Source organism: Macaca mulatta, chromosome 15, assembly GCF_049350105.2.
Source record: "Macaca mulatta isolate MMU2019108-1 chromosome 15, T2T-MMU8v2.0, whole genome shotgun sequence".
NCBI classification, from domain to species: domain Eukaryota; kingdom Metazoa; phylum Chordata; class Mammalia; order Primates; family Cercopithecidae; genus Macaca; species Macaca mulatta.
In genome coordinates this window covers 121,444,899-121,462,670 of record NC_133420.1, presented here as the reverse complement: position 1 = coordinate 121,462,670, position 17,772 = coordinate 121,444,899, and the positions used below count along the sequence as shown (strand labels likewise).

At 45.0% G+C, this 17,772-nt stretch overlaps 1 protein-coding gene across 11 annotated transcripts in view; it reads right to left on the bottom strand.

Annotated features, from left to right (window-relative positions):
* The window catches only part of SYK (spleen associated tyrosine kinase), a 128,176-nt gene that overhangs the window by 88,135 nt on the left and 22,269 nt on the right, over nt 1-17,772 (bottom strand). The window contains exons 1-2 of one of the 11 annotated variants that reach the window (XM_077965156.1): nt 13,632-13,814; nt 7,169-7,203 (exon numbers count right to left, since the gene is read on the bottom strand). The gene's annotated coding sequence lies outside the window, so the exon portion shown is untranslated. 11 annotated transcript variants of the gene reach the window in all.

Here is a 17,772-nt window from a genome sequence, read left to right as displayed (position 1 = left end):
ACACACAAACTACATACACACTACACACACAACACATTACACATATCTCACACACACTGCACACATGCCACACACAAACTACACACATACTGCACACAACACACTACACACACATTTCACATGTAACACACTACACACACTACACACTGCACACACACCACATACAAACTACATACACACTACACACAACACACTACATGCAACACACAAAACACTACATACACACTACACACAGAAAACACACAAACCACACCACACCACTACATGCACACTATACACATCACACACACTGCACACACACCACACACAAACTACATGCATGCCACACACACCATAGTACACACTACACACACAAAACACACACATGAAGCACACCACACCACAGACCCTGCACCACGATGATGTGAAGTGGCTTCTTCTCAACATGCACTATCCTATGAGGGGCTACAAAAAGTAAGAGCGTCAGCCTGACACACGCAACAGAGTTCTCCCCAGATGGTATCCTCAAGTCAGTACTCCTGGGCGAGCCCCTAATGAGGCATGGGTTTTATTATAATTTGAGGGTATTCATCATCATTTCCTGGCTTGCCTCCCACAGCAGTTGACTATCAATGACTTTTCTTTGCCCAACAAGTTTCTACAATTTCATCTCTTAGCAAGGTGTTTTTGTTTTTTAAAGTGTATCTACATTACTTTGGAGTCTAAGAATGCTGTTAACAGAAAGACGCCTCTGGAAACACAGTGTGCTGACGAGTCTCTTGGAAGAAATACTTCTCTTTCGACTGCTTTCCCCTTTCTACAATGCTTTGGTTGAAGGTCAGTCACTGCCCCCAGCCTGCCTTTCCCGTGCTCCTCCCTTTTCCTGCAGTGGGTCTTCTCAGGCCTCCAACCCCATATCCATTGTTTCCCCTGCAGCCCAGCAGGTCTCACACTTCCACGTGGCCTGGGGGCTCTGATACACCCAGGGACTGGGACGCTGCTGTTCCTGCAATCCTGATGATGCGGATGCCAGGTTCTCACATCATCTGAGACCAGGCTCTCCATCTTCTCTGCCTTCCCTGCCCAGGCAGTGCCCCAGCCAGGAACCCAGGAGTCCTCCGCAGGCCTTGCATTCTCTAAGGTTCATTTTCCAAGCGCCCCTGGTACATGCTCCTTACTGCCCGTATCCATGACCCCTGCCTGGCTTAACCCTGTCCTTTCCACTGCTGCCCTTCACCCCTCACCTTCTGTCCTCCAGCTTCCTGATGCCTCCCTCTCCAGCTGCCTGGTCCTCCCTCAAAGCACACATCAGCCCTCCCTGCCTCTTCCAACATGCCCAGTCCACAGACCACACTGGACAGCACTGGGATGCTGTGGCTTCCCCTTCTTGTCCTCACCACATGTGCTTTCTGCTGACGCACACAGCTCTTCCTCCTGGCCATCTAGGTCATCCTTGCAGACCCAGCTCAAATACCCCTGTTGCTGTGTACCTGGCCCTGATGCTTGTGTCCCCTCTGCAGGGCCCAGGTTACTTTTTATGTAGTTGCAGAACAGCAGACTGCACCATCAGCTCCAACTGAGAGTAATTTTGTAGGAACAAAATTTTAAATAAAATGTGAGCAAATACTTTTTAACTTATATAAATCTTAACATAGCTACTATTTAAAAAATTCATTGGCTTGTCACTAATCATTACATGGGTGCTGGCACTTCGGCATGAATCCCATATAGAAGTGAATGGAAAGGAAGTGAGACAGGCTGTGGCCAGGTCTTGGGGAGCATCTGCAGACCCAGAGCAGCCTCCAGGAACATGCCAGGGACACTGTGTGGCTCTGATGGTGCATTGCAGGTACATTCCCAAGCAGGCGGCAGAAGAATGTGCTACACTGTGTCAGCACCGATGTGGCTGATGGCCCTTTTCTGGCCATGTGACTTCCTGTGCTGGAGTTGACCTGGGTGTGTTGGTGGTGATGGTTTGGGCAGAATCACTGCTTCACTGCAAGGACAGCTTATGGCACATTTTTGGGCTATTTAATTGGGGGAATAAACAGTGTCCATGGTGTTCCTGTGCCTACCTTCTCAGGACTGGCACCCACCGGCACCCACCCGGGGCCTTGTCCTGGTCTCCAACCTCCTCTTTCTCAGGCCACCTTGGCAGGAGTTGGCCATCTCCATTCCAGCCACTGCCCACAGTGGCCCAGGCTGCTGTTCTCAGCTCCACTTTTCAGATATCAGCTCTCAGTCAGTATGGCAAATCCAGAGAGTCTCACTTTTCACCCAGCCGTAGTCTTGTCCACAGCTGTGGCATCTCTGCCACTCCCACCAACTGAGACAGGGACAGAGCCTGCGACTTCCCCTTGTACGCATTTCTCCTGCACACACAGACTCAGCCCTTCCCGCCTGATGCTTCTGCCAACTCACAATGCTTAACTCTGACTGCAGGAACAGCCCACCACTCAAATTCTCTTTAGCATTCCCAGGGATCATCTTCTTCTCAATAGTGTTTAGAACTTGCTCCCCAGTTTTTCTTAATTCAACATTCCCAGTTTTTTTTTTTTCCACATGTGAAACTACTTCATTCCAAAGCACAAAACTGCGAAACAAACCAGGCCCCTTAGCTCCTCCTTAACTCCACCTGTACCCCTCAGCCTGCTGGGTCTGGCACGTCAATGCACACCTGGGCAGGTAGCGGTTCAGCAAGGAGGGTTTTCAGGTGTCAGGTGAGCTGAAAACACTGCAAATCCCTTGCTCTTTTAAGACCTTTTTTGTGACACAAGTTAAATGTGCACTTAGTAGTAGAAAGGTGTTTTTTGACATGAAATAATCTTTTGTAATGTCCTGGGCCGCATACCTCCCTTCCCTGCCTAATTTTTCTCCGCAGCATATCTCCATAAGGCAGCAGTCCTCTAAATCATGATTCACTGTTGAGTTTGAGTATTGTCTTATTCTTCCCACCAGACGGCCAGCTCTGGAGGCGAGAATAGGATGACCTTGTTCACTGCCATATCACCATGCCTGGAACAGCTCCCGGTGCAGGAGAACTCATCAAAAATATTTGTTGGTTAACGGGTATTTGTTTCTCTTCACTGAGCTCCTGATCTGCATATCTGCTTATCCGACATCCCCCCTTGGATGTGTAGCAGACAAGTTGACCTCCACATACTCCAGATGAGGCTTTTGACTCCTCATGTCACTCCCTCAGCAAACCTATTCTTTCCTCAGTCTCTCCTAATTGAGGAAGTGACACTGAGCACCACAGTTGCTGACGATGAGACCCTAGCGGCTTTCAGGAGTCTCCCCTCTCACCAAGTCAGAAAGGAACGTGCTTTCTACCAGAAGCATCGGCCACTCACACTGATGCAGGGAAGCCATGAGCTTGCGCAGGAGCTGAGCTCCATCTGATGCAGTCACAGGGATGGAGAATCTCGAAGCAGGTTAGATGAGCTGGTCTCCAGGGTCCTCTCAGTAGCTTTTCTTTAAAATTTATTCCCAAGCCATCGTGTGTCCCTATAGCCCCTGATGCTGTCCTTATGAAAGCCACCACCATCTCTCAGGTGATGGAAGTCTCACCTGGTCCTTCCTTTCCTTGCTGACCATTCCCTACCCCTGAAGGTGGAGTGAGGCTCCCAAGGGACCTCTCCATCACATCGCAAATCTTCATCCCTCTTCCACAAGGCTCTCCTTGAACAGGCCCGAGACCTGCAGCCTCACCTTGCTCACTATCTCCACCACACTGTGCTTCTGCCTCCGGGTGGAGGTCTCTCTTGCCTCCTGCTTGGCTTCCTCCTTCTCAGGCCTGTACTCAAAGAGCTGCATCATGATGATCCAGTCTCAGGTGCTGCTTCGGCCTACCTCGGCCACCCCCACACATAGTTAACTTCTCAAAAGCATCTATTACCTTTGTAGCAATAACACAAAACTGCCCTTGCCCTAAAATGTGAGCACCAAAGGTCTGGAGATTTCACTGCCTTGCTCAGGCTTCAGGGTTTAACCAGAGGCTGGCAAAACCCTGCTCAGTGGAAACATGCTGCTCTTTGCTTTTTAGGGTTTCCACAAGGAATATACAACTGACCCTTGAACAATGTGGGGATGCTGACCACCCCCCCATGTGGTAAAAATTCCTGTATAACTTTTGACTCCCCCAAAACTTAACTAATAGTCTACTGTTGACCAGAAGGCTTACCTGTAACATAAATAATTGATTAACACATATTTTGCATGTTATATGTATCATATACGATATTCTTATAGTGATGTAAGCTAGAGAAAAAAATGTCATTAAGAAAATCATAAGGAATAGGATATATATTTACAATACTGTACTGTATATCAGTGCCATACATTTATTGTCATCTGTTTACAAGACGACTCATCTGTCTGGAATGGCAGGCAACTGTGGCTACAGTCCTCCATCTGCAAGCCTCATCAAGCAATTCAGCTTTTTCTTATAATGTCATGATTTCTTGGGAGCACTTCCAGCCTCACTGTGACCCTTCATAGGGGACCCATGGCGTTATTCAAGTTGTACGGTATTGCACTAGACATGATGAAAAATACTTGAGAACTGCAAGAGATCACTTATTAAAGATCACTTTTTACTGCAATATGCAATTTACTGGAGAGATGAACTGCTCATGCAGAGATGATGAGCACCATACAGTGATTTAAGCAGGCACTTGCAACTCTCGAGCTCATCACAATAGCAACAGGAAGTGGCTATGAAATGATTACAGCAGTACAGTGTGTACTGCAGTTAATTTTATGCAGTTATGATTTAATACTGCATCTTTATATTCATTTACCTTTTCCTTGACTGTGAATGTCACCATATATGGCCTATAAGTGTTTGTGTGTAAGGTTTGATAGATTTTAATTTTAATAATAGATTTGTATATATGTTATGGTAGTAGATGAAAAAATAGACTACATATATTTTGTGCATTCAATATACACTTAACTTTTTCTTAACAGTTTTTATATTTCTGGGCTATGGAGTTAAACTGCAAGATTTTTAAAATTGTCAAAAACCTCCAAAAAATTTTCCAATATTTTTACTGAAGAAACAATCGGCATATAAGTGAACCCACACAGTTCAAACCTGTAATGTTCAAGGGTCAACTGTATGTTGCTTTTGTAACAAAAATGCTAAACATGCAATTGCTGTGTGTCCAGATGGAGGCTAACAGGGCCAGAGTCAGAGAGCCCCGGAAACTAATCTTCTAGATGCCCCCGCCCTGTGGCTGCCTCAGATGGAGCTTGGTTCCTGCACGAGCTCCTGGCCTCTTCAGGGAAGGGAACTCACTCCAATGTGTGCCTGATGCTTCTGTTGGAAAACACTTTCTTTCTTTCTTTCTTTTTTTTTTTTTTTTGAGACTGAGTCTGGCTCTGTCGCCCAGGCTGGAGTGCAGTGGCCGGATCTCAGCTCACTGCAAGCTCCGCCTCCTGGGTTCACGCCATTCTCCTGCCTCAGCCTCCCGAGTAGCTGGGACTACAGGCGCCACCACCTCGCCTGGCTAATTTTTTGTATTTTTAGTAGAGACGGGGTTTCACTGTGTTAGCCAGGATGGTCTCGATCTCCTGACCTTGTGATCCGCCCACCTTGGCCTCCCAAAGTGCTGGGATTCCAGGCGTGAGCCACGGCGCCCAGCCGGAAAACACTTTCTTATCTGATTCCCCATCGCTCCTTCCCCATCTCTCCTCCTCCATTTCCCATCTTCCTCCTGCCCACAGGACAAACAGAATACAGCCAGTTCTGCTTTCCCCAAACAACCTGCAAATGCTCGCTCTTGGCAGTCACTCCAAGGCAATGCATTCTTCCTGCCTTGACATTATTTCAAGACCTCTCACTGTCCTGCTCATTTTGTCCAAACAATTTCACATCACCCAAGCCCCTCTTAAAAGTGCACCGACCCCAGTGATGCTGCCAAGATCTCCTGAGCCCGTGTCCAGCTGTCCACAAATGCAGCTGTGGGTGGCCCCAGCCATCCAGGATCCCCGCTGGGCTTCTGGACAATGAAAAGCTTCCCTTAAAAGCATGTGGTCAAAACACATCCCCCACCCTCGATTTACAGATTAAGACAGTTGCCTTTATCCTGCTCCCACTCCTTATGATGGTTCCACCCATTTCCATCTGGCACCATTCATCATATTTGCTCGGGGTTACTCAACCTTGGCACTCCTGACATTTGGACTGGATCCTTCTCTGTTATGTGTGTAGGGTCGGGGACTGTCTTGTCCAGTACAGACTGTTAAGCAGCATCCCTGGCCTCTCCCCACCCCATTCCCCAATCATGACAGCCAAACATCATCTCCAGATATTGCCAAGTGTTCCGTAAGGGTAACTTACCCCTGCCTGGAAACCACTGTGTTAGCTGTTGTGGACACAAATCTGATGTGCCCCTTCTGTTGCTCTAGCCCAGTGGTATCCAAACTTTTGGCCTGCCTGGGCCACACTGGTAAAAGAAGGACTGTCTTGGGCCACATGTAAAATATACTAATACTAACGATAGCTGATGAACTACAAAAAACAAGGGAAAGAAATCTCACAATGTTTTAAGAAAGCTTACAAATTTTAGTTGGGCCACATTCATAGCTATCCTGGACCACATGTGGCTGGTGGGCCATGGGTTGGACAAGCTTGTTCCAGCCTTTTTACCAATAAATTAGATGAACAAATATTCCCCTATATAATTTGTTAACATCATTGCCAATGAACAAAGGACAAGGAGGGCTGGAAAGGAATGGAACCCCATGGAGGTGGTTCCCCTGGGCCAGAGAGCAGGGAACCCAAGGGCACAGAGGTGAGAATCAGGAAGGCCGGTGACTCAGCCCAGCTTTGTGTGACCTGGGCACCATAGCACCAGAATTCCTCACTGGTGAAAGGGAATGACAGTATACCAAAGCCACTGTAACTAATTGGAGTCATAAGTGGGGAGTGTGGAGGGGTGCCCAGGGCAACTGGACCCTCTCAAGTGGGAACTCTGAATAGAGAAGAGGATAAGTCATGGTGAGATGAAGAAAAGAGAAAAGCACAGGCAGCCCCACACTTCATAAGAAGGGTGTGTATGTGTGTGCATGTGTGTGCACACATGTGTGTGCATGAGGTCGGGAGACAGACATGCCCACCCCCACCTGAGGATGGTGGAAAGTCAATGAGGGCTTGGACTGAACCAAAAAAATGCTTCCTTACCTCAAAATCCTTCCTAGTGCCAGTCAAGCTTCACCCTGCATGTGATACATCGTGAGGAGTTAAATCTAGAACAGAGTCAGATTTATTCTACAGGCTTTGATTCTTTCTGCTCCACACCCAAGGAGCCCTGCCAGCCACCCTCCTGGAACATGCAGAAATGGATGAGCCCATGATATCCCGCTAGTCTCCTCATGTCTTCCATGTGTTTTATTTAAATTACACTGTATCCTTCTGCACTTACTGGCATGTTTCAATCTTCTCTTCCAACTAGACTTCCATAGTCCATTTCCCCTATGCCAGGACTAAGGCTGACTATACAACCTTTGCCCTTTAAAATGCATTTAGTTGGGAAACTATCATTTGTGTAGTTCTACCTTATCAGGCAGCAACTTTATAGATGAAGAGCAATAGATCCATGCTTGCCACCATAAGGACAATGTTTCAGATATCCTTTGAGCTAATTAAGAAGTCACGTTTCTAGGGGCAGTCTGACTGGAAGATTAGGCACAGGCGATCACACCTGGGCAAGCAGCTGAACAAGTTGTCCAGAGGCCATTGCTCTGGCAGAGGAAAATTTCATCCCCTACAGAGGAACAGCCAGCATGATGAAGAGGGGCTGAGCTCTACAGGCCTACCTGACACTAACCCTCCCAGCTACCTGTCCCACCTTGGAGTTTTAGTTCTGTTTTTTTTTTTTGGTCTACGTTCCTCAAAGCCACTAGAATAGACACTCCATTAGCGTAAGTACGTTTACCATTTTGTTCCCTATTGCCTAGAACAGAGGCTACTTTAAGTATGGGTCTTCAGCCTTCAAATTCTGTTGGAGAGTTAAAATGTACACATGGTAGGCAGCCTCCAAGATGGTGCCCAGCGATCCTCACTTCCTGGTACACCCACCCCTTGCACACAGAGTGGCTGATTGCAGAGTGACAATGTTGGGTCTCTGAAGCTAGCTCACGAGAGCACTTAACACTTTTCCTCAGCTTTTGGATTGCTCACTCTGGGGAAACCAGATGCCTTGTTGGAAAGATGCTCAAGTAGCTCTTTGGGGAGGCTCATGTGGTAAGGAACTGAGGCCTCTAGCCAATAGCCAGCACTAAGTGACCCGCCGTACGAGCAGCCACCTCGGAAGAGGATCCTCCAGCCTCTATCAAGCCTTCAGGTGAGACTGTAGCCCTGGCCCACACACCTGACTGCAACCCTACAGAGGGCTTGAGCCTTCCCAGCTATCTCAAATGCTTGGCCCACAGAAATTATGAGCAATAATAAGTAATTATTGTTGTTTTAAACTACTAAGTTTAGAGTGATCTGTTATGTAGCAACAGATAACTGATATAGCATGTGCAATGGAGTTGGGCGAGAGAAGCAACAGTGCTTAATAGATATTTAAAGAAATAAATATTTGAATGAATTATTGACAAAAAAGGCTGGTGAGTGAATGAGCTAGGTTCTAGGAGCTGGGCTCTGGCAGAGTCAGAAGAAGACTTTCTGGTATTGAAGAGGTACGTGGGGCTAGAAGAGAGGTTAGGAAGGAAGGAGCTGAGCCCAGTGTATGCTTCCTTCATGGCCGCGTTTACCTATAGAAATGGTTAGAGGACTAGCTGCCCAAACCCTGCAAGGGCCACATTATCTGAGCCTGGCACTTAGAGATTACGGGAACCAGGATCAAAGGCAGAGGCCAAAGTTCTGATTAATTTATTATCACTAGTAACATTTTAACTAATAAATCTTCATAGTGTCATTTCTTTCTCTTCTTTCTCCTCTCTCCATTTCATCAATATCACTACTTCTGGTTCTATTCTCTTTCCATCTGATGCATGAAGCGAAATACAGTTGCTCCTTGTTCTTCACAGTAGTCATGCTCTGTAAAGTCACCATGAAGGCTGAATTTCAAATCCTGAACAGTTGCTCCTAGGGAAATACGGGCTTAGGTTCTTTTGATCCTCTGGTTACAACATTTTTGTCACTCAATACAGAACCTTGTTTTATATGTATTTCTATTTAAAGATATTTATTTCATATATATTGTTGATTCATTAACCTTGAACTCATGGTCAATAGCACAATAACTCATGCCTGAAAGTAGCTTCCCTAACACATGTATTTTCTCTGTAAAGCACATCACAGCCTTCTTGTACTTAGAGACACCAGACAGTAAGTACTTTAAGCACTGTACTTGGGGCCATTTTAAATAGCAAAATCACCCCCAAAAAGCACAAAAATGCAAAAACCATGGACTAAATGGGCCAAGAAAAAAGAAAATGTGTTTGTAAGAGCTAAAACAAGAAAGCAGAGTGTCACCTTGTGCAACCTAAGCATATGTATTGGGTGACCTCAAATTTTTCACTGCTTTGTGAGTGTCACAAATGACTGCAAAGGTGCTGTGAATATTGATTCTGGGGTTGCAAATAGATTTAAATGAGTAGGTGAATGTAGAGATATGGAATCCATGAATCATGAGGCCTGATCATAAGTAATTTCTCTTCCATCTCCCCAACCTTCCCTGAAAAGACCCAACCTCATCCATAAAGATATATAAATTTACCTTGGATGTTTTGGGAAAACAGTTATCTCTATGTAAGACTGTGTTCTTAAATACATTACTCCTATCTCATAAATGTGTGTTCATTTCAGCATTTTCTAGCTTGGCATCAAACCAGAAGAGGTAGCCTATGTCTCTATAACCCCCCCCTTTTTTTTTTACCCCATCTGTCCTAGTTATCAAGGGGCCTCAGCCCTGAGATTCCAGCCTTCTGCTTTTCTTGAGACCCACTGAAGCATGGCTCCTGCAGGTGCTGCTCCCTCCCCTCCAGCCCCCTCAACTTCCTGTAGTGCACATTTCCAGCAGCGCTTAGCAATTGAAGGTGTCTCACTTTCACATCCCTGGGCCATGAGAGCCCTGCTATCATACAGACTGAGGTGACAGTGGGGGAAATAAGTGGTTCTCTGGGCAAAGATCACCTGGAAACAATTGCTGCCAAATCCATACCATTGAAGGGAACAAAATCAGCATAGTGCAGAAAGCTATCCACGCTTGTCACGCTCAAACCACACAGCCCCTCAATGCAAAGCAGCCCTGTTAAGATGCGCCTGGGAATTTCCTCTGAAGCTTGAAGCTGAGAAAATTGTCAAGACTTGGGTGAAAGGATACTTCATCTGTGGGTTAGATTAATTTTCATAAGAAAGAGGAGGCCGGGTGTGGTGGCTCACGCCTGTAATCCCAGCACTTTGGGAGGCCAAGGCGGGCGGATCACAAGGTCAGGAGATCAAGACCATCCTGGCTAACACTGTGAAACCCTGTCTCTACTGAAAATACAAAAAAATTAGCTGGGCGTGGTGGCGGGTGCCTGTAGTCCCAGCTACTCGGGAGGCTGAGGCAGGAGAATGGCATGAACCCAGGAGGTGGAGTTTCCAGTGAGCAGAGATCGCAACATTGCATTCCAGCCTGGGCGATAGAGCGAGACTCTGTCCCAAGAAAAAGAAAAGAAAAAACAGAATGAGCCCAGCCAGAGGAAGAATTGATCTTGCTGGTTTGGTCAGGGACTGGCTGATTAGTTACAGAGAAATGACCAAGGAAGAGTGATGTGGTGGGACCACCCCACCGAGCACCAGGCTCTGCAGACAAGCACATTTGACTGGTCTGCAAAGGACTGGGGGCACTGCCTTGTGTGGCAGGATCCCACTGTGCAAAAGAAAACATGTGGACACAGACCTGTGGCCTCAACACTGAGGAACAGAACCCAGCTGCAGGGCCTGAGTTGGCCTTGCATCCACTCCACTGGCTTCATTAACAGGTATCACTTGTCCTCCAGGACGCCATCCTGAGGCCTGCCTGTGCATCACACTGCACGGGGTGCCTGGTCTCCAAGGCACAGCCTTACATCGTGCACATTCTGCTGAGCAGTTGACTTTGCTGTACGTGCGGGCATGCACAGGGGACTTCTTAGTATACAGAGATACACATTTTAGAAACAAAAAGTGAAGCTAAGGATGGCAGCATGAGGCATGATTTTTACTAATGTTTAGAAATAGAGGGATATTGAAATACTTGGAAACATTATCCAAACCTTCAACACCAAATTCTCTTGCTGTGCCTTCAGAACTTAAAAGACTTGAAAGTGCACCAAGTAAAGGCTGATCTCAACCCACACATAGACTTTTTCAAGCTCCACAAGAGACACTCAGAAATCTCTTTTCTATGCCCACCTTGCCATAATTAACACAGAAAACAGGTATTATGCTTGGGTGTCAACATAAATGTTAACTCTCTACATAGTTATAAATAAACAACCAGCCCATCTGGTGCATTTAATTTACATCTAAATGATTGATTCACTCAATACGCTTGTTGAGCATCTACCATGTGCAAGTCATTATGTCAGGCGCCATGTGAGAGAAAAATGAACCTCCTGCCTCCCTGACAACAGGTAGGCAGAAATGGCTCACAAAAGGAAGAGACTAAGGATCTGGTCCGAGGGTTCCACTTTCATCCTGGGGACTGTGTGATTTCCAGGTTCTCTACTATCCACACCTCTTCTTGCCTCTAAGTGGGACCGGCCAAAGCCACCTGCAGATTCTAGTTCTTGGCAGGACTCTGGCTCATGAAAGCCCACATGTCCAGTTCTCCCTGAGTGTGGTCTTCAGGGCACCCCACCCTCAGGCTCCCTTCTGGAAAGCAGGGTCCTGGGTCCACCTCAGACCCAGCAAATAGGGCATACAGACAAGAAATGTAAATTTTAAACAGCCTCCTAGGTGTTTTCTTTTTTTTTTTTTTTTTGAGACTGAGTCTTACTCTGTTGCCCAGGCTGGAGCACAATGATATGATCTCCACTCACTGCGACCTCTGCCTCCTGGATTCAAGAGAGTCTCCTGCCACAGCCTCCCGAGTAGCTGGGACTACAGCGCACACCACCACACCCGGTTAATTTTTTGTATTTTTAGTAGAGACAGGGTTTCACCATGTTGGCCACGCTGGTCTCAAACTCCTGACCTCATGATTCGCCCAACTTGGCCTCCCAAAGTGTTGGGATTATAGGCGTGAGCCTCCGTACCTGGCCTGCTTCCCAGGTGATTTTTAAGCACTCGAATGCCAGAGAACCTCTGCTATAATGTAGTATTGCCCTGTTCAAGTGCTACAGTGTGGGAGGGAGGCAAGTTGACCACGTTCAATGTGAGTGGAAGCAAGTTGGCACTTGCCACGGGTAGGGAAGGGAGCCAGGGAGGACAGTCAAGTCACTGTGCTGTGCTGGTGACCGGGCCGGGCTGTGGGCTCCACCTGGGAGACATCTCTGTAGTTCTTCTCCATCAGGAAGAAGTACATGCCTCATCACACAGGTGTGCTCAGAGGAGGGGGAAGGGACGCACACGCAATGCACATGCAATTGGTAATTAAAAAGAGAGCTAGCCATTGTGAATAATTAACTGAACGCTCGGTTGCAACCACAGTTGCCACTTAGCAACGTCCCTTGCATGCTCTTTTGAGCAGAAGAGGACAGGGTGGGGTTGCAGCCAGCAGTCTGGGGCCCATATTGACCCTGAGTGGGGCCAAGGACGTCTCCCCAGTGAACTGCACCATCTACTATGTCCCAGGGCCACCTCATCACTCACTCTTCTCTGTGGAAAAATACAAACAACTAACAAGATGCTAGACAAAAGAACTCACGTTGAATATGCCTGATAGATCTTACTGTCTTGTTTTTATCTAGGCAAACCACACGTGGACGATGAGAAAGGCAGAACAGTCGCAGGCTTTCCTTGATCCTGCCCTGGTACCCATCCCAAGACCCTTTCCTAATCAGCTGTGAAGGCCTGGGGGTGAGGCCACAGCAGACTGCAATGACAACAGCCGGCAGACCTAACATCTCCTGTCTGTGCCTTAGTACCTTGCTGACGTTTCCCGCTTTCAGGCTCTATTTTACTTTTCTATCACTACCTCATTAGCATAACCTTTATGGGGACCCTGCAGCTGCCAGAGAAACCAAAACACCTGACTTAAGCAAAAAGGACACAGTAAACGTGGATTAAGAAATATCCAGAATTTACTGAATGTCTATTTTTAAAAAATCACTAGCATTCTTTTTCCTAGCCAGTTAAAAAATAATTGTGGGTAACTCAGGACTGCAAGATATTACAGGGCTTATGATGGTCTCCTGAGATTTTATAATTGTCTTTCATAAACCTGAGACATAAATATACCCAATGCTTAAAGCAAAGTGGCATAGGTTATGGGAAGGAGAGAAAGATGGTTTAGCTGCATCATAACTGCAGGCAAGACAAGATGGCAAACCGCTAAACCTTCCAGCTCAAGATGGACATGTGCTCAGTGGGAGAATGTTGGCGGCAAAGGAGAGGAAACACAGACACAGGCATGAAAGCTAAGTATCCCTCCTACAGACACCCACAGAGGCGCAGAGCCTGAGGTCAGGGTTTCTAAATATGCCTGATTCCCACAAATTTGACCTACCTCCCTCTCCTGGATTCAAACGCAGGTCTGGAATCCCAGGCGCTGGGCAGTATAAAATGTGGGAAGGGAAGAAGCGCACAAATCTGAGAGGAGTATCTTAAAAGGAAAACAGCTGAAACAGAGAGAAAGCACAAGACAGGCATCAACAAGCCAGAGTGCTTCCTGCTGCTGGATGATGTCTGTAATTAGGGAAGTGGGCTTTTCCTCAAAGTGTCAGCATGCAAAACAAACCAGAAAGCAGAAGTGTGAGATCCCCAGCAGCATGGGGCCTCTTTTAATTGCACATTCAAAATGAAGTAATGCTCTGAGACATAGATCCCTCCAGAACACACACCAGTTGAAGAGGGAGTCAGTGGACAGGACTGTGCCATTTAATGATTAGCCAGCCTGGAAATGCCCTTTCCCAAGTGTTTTTACCAAAATGAACTTGGTCTTGAATTGCTAGGATGGGTATAGCAACGTTTTCCTGATTGTTTTATGTTTTTTAAAAAGTCCGACATCATAACATGGATCAAATTCAACCAGAAGATTGAAACAAATAGGAAAAGCATCCTTGAAAAGATCTTAATGGAGACCTCAAGATGCTAATTCCCAGCCAGAAGACTGAAAAAGTCAAGCGGAGATGGTCTTAATGGCGGAAGGGCCAATGTGTAGGGCAGAGGAAGGAAGGGTGCCAGCTCTCTCTGTCCCTGTTCCCAGGCCTCCTGGGCAGACAGCTGCTCATGGTGCTAGCAACAGATGCAATTTTACAGAGCACCTTTGACCAGCTCCCTCAGGGTACTTTTCAAGCATCTACTAACATTCTCTTACTTTGTGAAGCAAGCAGCTTTTGAATTTCCCACTGCAGTCTGAGATATCCCCTACGCTCAAGAAGAGCCAGAAGCTCAGCCAGGGTCCACTCCACAAAAGGCCGTGAAACATCACTGGAAATGCAAGATAAAAAGGAATCCTCCCCAGAGCGGTGGAAGCTGGAAGGAGTCATGTTGATGAGTTTGCTGGGGTGGGGTTAGGAGCCTCGCGAGGGGAGTGTTCAGAAACGCAACAGTAGGCAATCTGCACCTGCACCCCAAACTGGTGAAAATGACAGCTTCATGAAAAACAGGTTCTCATTTTATAGAAGATAAACTTCAGCCACAGAGAGGTTGGGTATATGTCTTTAGTGCTGGCCAGAGTGACCATGATGATGAAGGTGATGAGGATAATGCAAAACAGCTATTCCATGAGTACCTGACTCAACAGATATCAACTGATCTGCACAACATCCCTAATGGTAGATACTATTGTCATCCTCAATTCACAGACCTGGCCATCGAGGCTCAGGAGGGTCAACTGGCTTGCTGAAGAACACACAGTATGTAGTGGAGCCAATATTTGAAGCCCACCTCTTCTCTTAGCTACCATCTTCAGGTGGCGGTAAAAAGGCACTCATAGTCAACCCATCCAAATGTAAGCTTGGGTCCTTCCTGCCTAACCTGGAGCTCCTTCTTGGGAGCTGGGTTCTCAATGTGTGTCTCTGGACGAGCAATGTCAGCATCACCAGGAAACATGGAAGATATGAAAATTCTTAGGGTTCCACCCTGACCTGCCAAGTAGAAACTCTGGGGTGAAGCTCTAGGTTCTGTATTTCAAAAGCTCAAGTTTGAGAACTTTGGCCCAAGAGCTCCATCCATTTATGAAGATAAAAATCCAAATTCTCTTAGATCACTCCCTTCTCTACACTGCTTAAAGTCAACCCCTTGCCAATCCCACCTATCTCACCTCTCAGCCTCCCACACATGCCCACTTGTCTCCAAAACCACATAACATCCTTTCCCTCCACATCTCTTTTGAGTAGCCCTGGCTGTCAGTGCCCCCACCTTGCTCCCTTCCCACATGTTCTAAGCTGTGGCCCTTTTCTCTGCTAAAAATCCTCCCACTGTCCAGACTACCCTTTGAGCTCAGGATAAACATGTCCCTGTCCCCACCGTCAAAACCAACATGCTTTCCCTTTGTACCACTGACCACTGTTTTGATTTAATTTACCTTTACTTTCTAGCATGTGCATTTTTGATGAATGTCTGTTTGTCCCATAAGGGCAGGAACTGTATCTGTTTCTAGTAAGACTTGAAATTGAGTAGTGTGAGTCCTCCAACTTTGTCCCTTTTTTAGTGGGTGTTATGTTGGGTATTCTAGGTCTTTTACCTTCCCAAGTAAAGTTTAGAATCATTTTGTCATTATCTACAAGACAGCTTGTTGGGATTTTGATTGGGATTGGGTTGAATCTATAGATCAAGCTTGGCAGAATGAACATTTTAACAACATTGAGTCTTCCAATGTATGAACATGCACTACTTTTCCATTTATTTACATCTTCTTTGATTTCTTCCATCAGTATGTTGTAGTTTTCTGCATACAGATCCTGTACATATTTTGTTAGATTTATGCCTAAGTATTTTTTTGTGTGTTTTTTGTCTTTTTGGTGCTATTATAAATGGTAATTGTTCTTATTTCAAATTTCAGTAGTTTACTACTCGCATATAGGAAAGCAACTGACTTTTGTATATTGATCTAGCATCCTGCAAACTCACTTATTGGTTATGAGAGTTGTTTTATGGATTCTTTGAAGTTCTCCATATGGACATGTGTATTATCTGTGAATAAAGATGTCTTCTTTCTTCTTTTCTGATCTGTATAAGTTTTATTTTGTTTTCTTGCACTAGCTCGGGCTCCCAGTAGGATGTTGAAGCAAAGTGGTGAGACAGGACAGCCTTACCTTGTTTTCAGTATCAGAGGAAAGTGTTCAGTCTCTCACCATTAAGTATGATGTTACCTGTAGGATTTTTTTTTTTTTTCCTTAATGTTCTTAATCAAGTTACAAAAGTTTCCCTCTATTCCTAGTTTAAGATTGTTTTTTGCCATGAAAGAGTGTTTTGATTTCGTCAAATACCCTTTCTGCCTCTATTAACATGGTCATATGATTTTTTCTTCTTTAGCCCATTGATGTGATGGATCACATTAATTTATTTTCAAATGTTGAACCTGTTTTGCATTACCCGGAATAAATTCCACTTACCTGGAATAAATTCCACCGCTTGGTTGTGGCACATAGATCTTTTTATACATTGTTGGGTTTGATTTTCTAATATTTTACTGAGGGTTTTTATATGTATAAGTAATATTGCTTTGCAGTTTTCTTGTAATGCCTTAACTGGTTTTGGTATTAGGTGAAATCTGAACTCATAAAATGAATTAGAAACTGTTTTCTCCATTTCTATTTTCTGGAAAAGATTATGGAAAACTGGTATTCTTTCTTTCTTAACTGTTTGGATAGAATTCACCAGTGGACCCATCTGGGTCTGAAGATTTCTGTTTTAAAGGTTATATTAATTTAAATTTTAAAGACATAGGGCTATTCAGGCTACCTATTTCTTCTGTAAGTTTTAGTAGTTTGTGTCATTCAAGCATTAGTTTATTTCACCTAAGTTACCACATTTGTGAGTATAGAGTTGTTCATGATCTTCCTTTATCATATTTTTATATCTATTAGATCAACAGTGGTGACCTTTCCTTCATTTCTGATATTGGTAAATTGCATCTTCTATGTTGTTTTTCCTTTTTTTCTTGGCTAAAGGTTTATCAATTTGGTTGATAATTTCAAAGAACCAACATTGTTTTATTGACTTCACTGTTTTCCTGTTTTTAATTTCAATGATTTCTGCTTTAATTATTTATTTTCTTTTGCTTGGTTTAGGCTTAATTTGCTCTTCTTTCTGTAGTTTCTTAAAAGTAGAATCGCAAGTAATTTGCTTTATATATTTTTTACCTAATGTGTGCACTTAGTGCTATAAATATCTCTGTAAGCACTGCTTTTACTACATCCCAAAATTTTTGATAAATTATATTTTTATTTTTATTCACTTCAAAACATTTTTTTTTAATTTTGGAGACTTCTTCTTTGACACATAGGTTATACAGAAGTCTGTTGTTTAATTTCCAGGTATTTGGGAAATTTCCTAAAACCCCCATCTTTTTGTTGTTGATATCTAGTTTAATTCTATTGTGTTCTGAGAACATAATTGGTATGACGTTTATTCTTTCAAATGTGTTCACATGTTTTCCAAGAATGTGCTCTATCTTGGTGAATATGCCATGTGAGCTTGAG